Here is an 8,392-nt window from a genome sequence, read left to right on the forward strand (position 1 = left end):
CAGGGACCTCCAGAGGTCGCATTTAGTCCAACCCTTGCCTGAGGCAGGATCGGCCCTCTCCAAACCATCCACTGCGTAAGACCACCATCAGCCCTAAGACAACACAGACATAACGCCCTAACCTGCCACAGGGGAACCATGGCAGTCAGCATCTTGCTTTTATGAAATGCTGTCAATGTAGGCTCAAGAGATCCCAGGCAGAGGGCCATGCCCCCCCTGCAGAAGGCGGCAAAACCCCCACAGTCCAGACCAATCTGATCACAGGGGGAAATTCCTTTCTGACCCCAAATATGGTGATCGGTCTGACCCTGAAGGGAGGGGCAAGAACATCTAGCCAGGAACCTCGAGCTTTGGTCCCACAGCCTTGGCCAACACCCAGTGCCTCTGAGGAAGCCCCCACAAACAACATGGAGCAGAAACCCCCCGGACATGGGGGCCACTAGCAAAGCCCAGAAGCCTGGGAAATTCCCAGAGCAGAACACAGGCATCGCTAGGCCTAGATCATCCCCAACCAGGGGCTGTCCAACATCTGCCTGACAGCTCACGATGGAGCCCACCCCTTCCCTCAGCCGTCTATTCCACTGCCCCGCTATTCTCATAGCCAGGGAGTTTTTCTGAGTATCCAACATAAACTTACTTTGCTACAGCTTCAAGCCACTGGTCCGTGCCCTGCTCTCTGCAGCACGGCAGAAAAGGTGCTTTCACTCTATTTCACAGCAGCCTTCCAAGTATTTGAAGATGGCTATTGTGTCTCATCTTAAGCACCTTTTCCGCAAGCTGAACGTGCCAAGCTCCTTCCGCCTCTCCTCACAGGAATTGCCTTCCTAGCCCTGGATCTTCTTCATTGTTGCCCCTGAACCCTCTCTAAATTCTCCATGTCCTTTTTAAAATTATGACCTGATGGATTTGAAATCCTCAAGCGACTGTGTAGTGTTGGCTACATATTTTGCACTCGTGCACATTTTTTGGTTCTACTGTACAATTAAACTAGTTTTTTGAGCTGGGCTTCCCTGCAGCACTACAGGTATAACTCAAGCGTCACCCCAACCTGACTCCCCACCACATAGACATTTCTAGCTTGAGTTAAGCAGTGCTTAACCCATCAGCCAGCATGGGTGGGAACACTTGAACTTGAGCAAGTTGCACCAGGTATGCAGCTGCAGACCATGAGGCTTTGTTAGCACAGCTCATCTGCTAATGCCACCACTCTGCAAGTGAAGTGTTGCTTGGTTGCTCTTATTCTATAATTTTCTATAAACTAGCTGCTGCAGTGAAGACAAGGCTGTCAGCTGTTTTCCATGTTTATTTCTTGCACTGATGACATGCTGCTGCTGCTGCAGCTTTCTGGTATCTTTAGAAGTTCTCTCCATTGACACAACAGTTTCCAGTGTAGGTTACCAGTAAAAATCATCCTCATTTGATAATCGTTTCTAAACTGCTTTGTTTTTCATGCCATATGCTAACAGGCCCTCTAATGCACCACATAACTCCTTCCAGGCTGTCAGTGCTCTGCTAATTTCTGAATATGTGCTGAATTCAGAAATTTGTTTTGTTGTCTTTTTTTGGTTTATAAAAAGCAGAAACATTATGCACCCACTACTGGCTTGGAAAGTTAGGATTTTGTACACCTTCTACAATCTCTGCAAATGTTTTGTTTGCTGGTTTTGCAGCAGTTTAAAAGTTTTAATTCCCGTTACACTCTCCATTTTCTCATTGCTTACATCATTGGTGATTACATACTGCTCTATTTCTAAGTATTTGAGCCAAACTTCTACTACACTATCAAAATAGATCAGGTTTTCTTAAATAACCAGACATTTATAACCCCTTTTCTTCTTAAAGATAAGCACGCTAGCAGTCCCAGGTAGCCTTTTAGTTTCATTTTCACCTGGCCCCTGCAGTCGCCTTGTATTGCGCTGTATTCCTAGAATAGTCTCACATACTCACCCAGGGCCAGCCTTAGGGGAAATGGTGCCCCAGGCGACCTTTCTTAGAGTTTAAGTATGTAGTAGCATTAGTGAAAGATTTAGAAATAAAGCCCCAGGGGAGCTGCTGGGCTGGATCAGGAGACCTGCCTTCCCACAGGCAAGCATCACTGGTGCCGTGCAGGAGCAATGCAGGTGGACTGGAGCAGGTGCCACCCGGCTCGCATGTGCCCGCCTGGCCTGGCTCCCCCTCAGCAGTGGGTGGAGGTGTGGAGTGCTGGGCTGGGCACTGCCCCTCCTGGCTGGGGTGGGACACAGGGAGAGCGCTGTTGTGAGCGCAAGCTGCTCACATGTGTGCACGTGGCACCCCCGACCACGGCACCTTGGGTGGTTGCCCACCCGTGAGACTAGCCCTGTCCTCACCTCCAACTTTTGCATCATTTGCTCTTTACACAACATTAAGAAAGCACGTCTCCACAGCTGCGTCCCGAATAACTGTGTACTAACTTACCGACACTACACAAACATTCATATGACCTTGCAATAAACACACTGCCACATTAACAAGTTTGGGGTACCTTTTAATGATGGGACATGGTAAGCACCACTAGAGGGCTCACAAACTATTTAAAGAGATAACAGCTGATGCCCATTTGCAATGACTTCTTAACTGCAACATCCCTTCTCTGGAAATGATATTCATTGTCTGGTCTGATGGACAATGACGTTATCTATGGTCTTTAGATCAAGATATTATATGAGGAGGGGAATAAGGAGGGAAAATGGCCTTATAATTCCAAAATGGCTGAAGTGATTCTGCTCATGCTTTTCCAGGTGTTTCATGTCACACAGGCGTTACCCATGTGCATTTTGAATGATTGCAACTCTAATCATCACATCTGTGCTTATGCTATACTATACGCAATCACCACTAATACCAGACATCAGTGTAGAAAGGTCTGTTGGATGAGCTGAACGATAGACAGGCTCAGAAAAGCTCACTGGCCATTGCCACCTGAAGCACAACACTTCAACAGGGCTGGACAGAGCTCTTGAGAATACAGATGCCCATGGGAAGCATGATTACTAGCATTATATGCTGTTAGATCAGTAAAGAATTGCAGAACCATTTGGGACTAATATTCAAGACCAAGGCATGACCTTTGAAATCTTGTATGACTATGCTAAACCTGCTGCCAGCCTTACCTGGGGAAACAGCAACACTTTGGATGTGGTTCAAATATCCCTGACATTTTGAACGTTTTACTCAGGAACTGCAGTTTAGCTGGCAGAGCAAGCTGTCGGGAACCAAACTCTGGCCCCGAAGAAATGCACTCACCTGGCAGGAGCATTGCAGGGCTCCGCACTTGCCAAGTATCTGAGCATCTTGGATAGAAGATGCTAGAAAAGAACTTAGCAAATAGCCATGGCAGCTTTTTTAGGACTCTGTCCTTTTAACTGTTTTCTGTCCTGGGTGCTGCCTTTTTGGCTGCCCCACCTCAGTGCTCACTCTTTAAAAAGAAGCTTGCCCTTTACATCAACTCCAAGCTCTGGAGCACCAAACCCCTTTCCTGTCCCTTCGTGGAAATCACCTCCTGGGACCTCCAGCTGTTCCCTCTGGCTCAGCTCAAAAGCAGCAAAGCAAAGCAAAGCAAAACCAAACCAAACCCGAACCATGACCATGATGAGGAACCAAGAAATAGGCTTGTATTTTACTCTTCCCACCACACAAACACACTTGCTGTTGAGTGACCACCAAATGTCACAGCCATCCAACACCTGCTTATGGTTGAGAAGAATGTGCACAAAAAATAGGACATTATACACAAGGTCCAGGAATTTTCTAGCAACAAAAACTGAGAAAACTCCCTTGAGATGAAAAGCTTGTTATGGTTGTTCAGGAGAACAACATGGCATATAAAGGACTGGCCATTAGTTCAAACGCTGATTTTATTAACTTGGTTGCCTTACAGCCTGTCACTCCAAAACAGGCCTGATGGGTACACACATACAAAGCACTACACTCACTACAACTTCTTCAGCTGTCCTATCCCACAAGGTAACTGCTTTCATCTTTTCCTTTAAGAGGTCATGTAGTCCCTTACAAAATCTTGTCACCCCCATAACTCCAGATCTTCTTGCTACTCACTGAAACAGCTAATACTTCAAGTCCTACACAGCTCTTGGCATGATCATGATGTCAAGGCAGCAAGTTCCACAGATGCTTGCTGTATAAATAAAGTATTTCTTTTTAGTAGTTTTGATTTTGAAACCTTTGCATTTCACTGAGCATCCTCTCACTGTTGTGTTATTAAGAACCTGTACCCCCATTTTTGGCTCTCTCTTTCCTACACCATTTATGGTTTGTGCTTCAACCACATCCAACTCAAGCTCCATTTGGTTCAAGGAGCTGCAGTGTGACCACCTAGCAGCCCAAGCCGGTCTCTCTAAGTGGGCCATGCCCAGACTAATACCAAGTCCCATGGACGAGCTTCAGAATCCAAATAAGCCTCACGGAGACGCACTCAAAACGGTGCAACCCAGTCTCTGATCTGAATTTCAGCACTGTGGTGGTTAAAGCAGTGAGAGGAAAACAACATTGTTTTGCACTTAGAAACCTGCTTCTAATCAGCCAACCTACTCCTATGGGGTCAAATAAAAATGATTAGCTTATTAAAAGCATAGCTTTGCTATTTAATAAGCAAAAATGATTGAAAATTCTGCTCCAGATCCTGATAATTTTAGTGTTTCTAGTTAAGCCTGCAAAATTGCATTCATTATTAGTGTCTAGATTCATTAACAATTCAATTTATAGATATTAATGCTTATAATGCATGCTTCGCTTGCCAAAACTTGAAGAGAAATTGTTTCAATTAGCTTTCATGGATCATGAAACCTACCGGCTGGGTATTTTTAGACAAAAGATACAAACACATCCCCAAGCAATGCTAATGCACAGCTGGGATTCGTACGTAAGGTCAGCTAACAGTTTAAAAGGAAAAACAGTAAATGAGTTTTACCCAGAAGAGTTAGACAGGGACAGAGAGTCTTCAGCTCCCAATCAAAATATTTGTATGTCAGGCTACTCCCTCAAAGAAAGTGAGACCAAGACACTTTGCTTTTTATGCTGTATTTTAAAAAAGCCAAGCTGTGGAGACCCAAACTGGTGGCTGGAGTAGGGGATATTTTGCAGCATGTGACAGGAGATGTACTGGTCAGCACGCCAGATGCATTTACAAGGCCTCAGGACAAATTACTCTCTCCTCAGCTATACCCAGGAGACACCACTAAAGTCAATAAGGTTGCATGGATGTAACCGAGGGCATAATTTGGCCCCTTCTTTCCTGTTGCACTGAAGAAAGCAAACTGCATGCAAACATCTTTGCACTGCACCCCCCACCACAACTGAAATAAAATCCTCAGCCCGAACCAGCCAGGCTGCCTGTGCAGCCAGGTCACAAAACAACCAACCACTTTTAAATGTGAGGAAGTAGGAAATTCACACCAGTGGCAAAACCTCCATCCAGACTCAGGGACAACACCGTGCCAAAAAGGGGATGCATCTTGCCAAACACTGCCTTGAAAGGCAGGTGAACTCACCAGGAACTGTACGCGCGCATCAAGGGAGGAATACAGCCTCAGTGACTGTGACTGGCAGTGTTAATGTGAGTGTCTAAAATGAGATGCCCCGAGCAGCACAGGTCCTCACCCTACATCTCAGTTTGCATTTGCCAGAAACTATCCCTGAGGACTCAGCTTTTTCTGCTTGTCCTTAGAACTGCAGCCCATTTCGTTCAGCTGAGCGTGGTGCCATCTGTGAGCAGAGAGGTAGTTCACCATGGCAGAAGGCAGGGCAGGGTGACACGCTGGGGGACTAACTTGTTCAGAGGCAGAGGCCTTCATAGATGACAGCCTCCTTGATCAGTATGGTCACCTATGAGAGCTCCTGCCTCTAAAAGTTGGTCTCCAAGGTGCCACCCTGCTCTCCCTCCTGCCTGACTTCAAGCTAGCATGACTAACCACCTTTCCCTACTTAGAATTGGAAATAGCAATGGTGTCCGTCTGCAAACCCAGAGATTTTAAGGTTAATCACTTTTATTATTTAATTAAAAACAAAAATGCCCCAAGGTACACAGGATGCCCCTGAAGTAGGCTGTCTTCCTATCAATACAAGTATTGTGGCTTCTGAGCTGAGTTACAGCACTGTCGACCCACCAAGTGACGTGCACAAATGAACATTCGGCCTTGGCTTTGCTTTTTCCCTTTTAATAATTTAGTCAGTCTGCTTGGAGGTGGAAGGGGAGTTCCAAGCCTTCCCTTTCTCGATTATGTGAAACAACAAGGGCAGGGCCATCCTAGCTATTTTGCTGCCTGACCAAACTGTTGCCACTCCTCCCTATCCTCACAGAGTACACCAGCTGAATCCACTCTAGAAATGCAACTGCCACAGGGTGGGCTGGCCCTACACGATGGCCCTTGAAGCATGGAGTGGAACATGAAGAAAGGCAACCTGCATTTGAGACATCTGTGTGCTGTTGCTGATCTAAGGGATGATTTCTATGTTGCTTATGAAATGATGCTAGGTCATATTAGACTCTGGTTGTCCAAAATATGAGCACACATGAAAAACAGCTCATTGCCTTTTCACAAGCCCCAGATTTCCAATTTGTGGACTGAAAGAAAGCTGGAAAGCCCCCCTCAAAGACAACCAAGGAGCTTCCCCGCACAGGGGTTCTTTGGAGACTTGAGCTGGAAGAGCCAGTTCTGTGCCACTTGCTCCCCACTCACACGCATGTGCACACACACGCACACACTGTCTACAAAGCTCCCAGCAGAACTAGTAAACGGTGTTCCAGACAATCCTAGGCAGGCAAAGCACTCTTTATGGGGCCACCACAGTGTAACTTATAGCAAACCTCAGGCCTCTAAATTGCATCAGATGCCACCCTGCGCCTCAGCGAGCTTTGAAAACACTGCGGCTCTAGCTGCTCTCTAGTGCCAGCCCCTCCCGTTGCACCTGGCAAGAGGAATGCAGAAGTTCTGTTTAGCAAGAATTCACAATCTTAGCATGCATCTCCTATGTTACTGAATTCAGAAATATAAAATTACAGCTTTAACAATCTTAGAAAAAATCAAATCAACAAACCAAATAAGTCATTTAATAACCGAATCTCTGTTAAAAAATGATCAGAAACAAAATGACAATGCTAGTCTCACTGCCAACAGCTGTGGTCAGCAATGAAATCATTAACAATACCACATTGCTATTCAAGACTGTAATTCATTCAGTATTAGCAGGTCCGCAGGGGCCTGGCTTGCTTTGCCACATTAAGAACAGAGAACAACAGGAATCCCTGTTACGAGAAGCTCACTCCCCCCCACACACTTTCATCCATCTTCCACCAGCTTCTAAGTGCTATGATTATTCTTTTGTCTCTCTGTGGCTAACCCATCACCCAAGATACTTTCCTTCTTTTCCCCTCCTGTGCCTCTTCCTGCATTATAAAGGTCGGTAACCTCATCAGAAAGTTACCTGTTTCCAGCCAGGTGAACAGGCAGACAACTGCCCAGAGTTGCAGGCTCCACTGCCATACTGTGAGCACATGCTCTGGTAAGATGCAGACTGGTAGCAGAGAAAGCACCCGTGCAACTCGGCAGCCGTAGTATCACCTTGCACAGCTGCAGCTGTAAGAATGTCCAGTCTCCTGATAGCCAGTGGGAGCTTGCTGGAAAACGTAGCCTTGGCACCACAGGATTAAACCTGCCTTAGGAGATGAAGTATCCCAACACCTGTCCTGCATGGATCACCCTGCAACCATTACAGGGCAGAGGCATAGACCGTGTAATCCCAAGTCCTGGGTTTACAAAGGCTCCTGAAAACAGAGATGCCACCTGCACCTCTGGAGGCCTGCGTTCCATTCTCTTTGTGCAGTGAAACGAGTCACCTTTCACCTGAAAGTGTCACCAACCAACATCTAGGAACTTATTGTCAGAGACAAAAAGAGACAGGTGTACAGGGCTGGGGGACAAGGCAGTGAAGAAATGGCACCAGAACTGCCAGTCCATATCAGATTAGTGGCTCATCCAGGCCAGTCTCCTACAAATGACAGAGCCCAGAACCAGAACGGTGGCTTATGTAATGGTGTGTGAAAGCTAGCAGTGAGGAACTTTATTTCAAATGCTCTTCAGTAACTGATTTATATCAGGAAGAGCAAAAGTTGACATCCCACCCCAATTTTTATTCTAATTATATACATTTTTAGTCACTTTTTTAAAGTCCTATTGAGATCTTGAGGGTAACTATAGTTGGGTATAACTATTAATTAATATTAATTAATAACTATTGAGGGTAACTATAGGCCCGTCAGTCTTACCTCAATCCTGGGGAAACTCTTTGAGAAGATCATCAAGGAGCACATTTGTGAGGGGCCGGCATCAGAAATGATGCTCAGGGGCAATCAGCATGG

The 8,392-nt window shown here is 46.0% G+C and overlaps 1 protein-coding gene across 1 annotated transcript in view; it reads right to left on the reverse strand.

Annotated features, from left to right (window-relative positions):
- LOC109289345 (protein Hook homolog 2-like) overlaps positions 1-8,392 on the reverse strand; it is a 168,923-nt gene that overhangs the window by 122,587 nt on the left and 37,944 nt on the right. The gene's annotated exons all lie outside the window — the stretch shown is intronic.

This window comes from Gavialis gangeticus, unplaced genomic scaffold (assembly GCF_001723915.1).
Source record: "Gavialis gangeticus isolate Ggan-Ray unplaced genomic scaffold, GavGan_comp1, whole genome shotgun sequence".
Classification (NCBI taxonomy): Eukaryota; Metazoa; Chordata; order Crocodylia; family Gavialidae; genus Gavialis; species Gavialis gangeticus.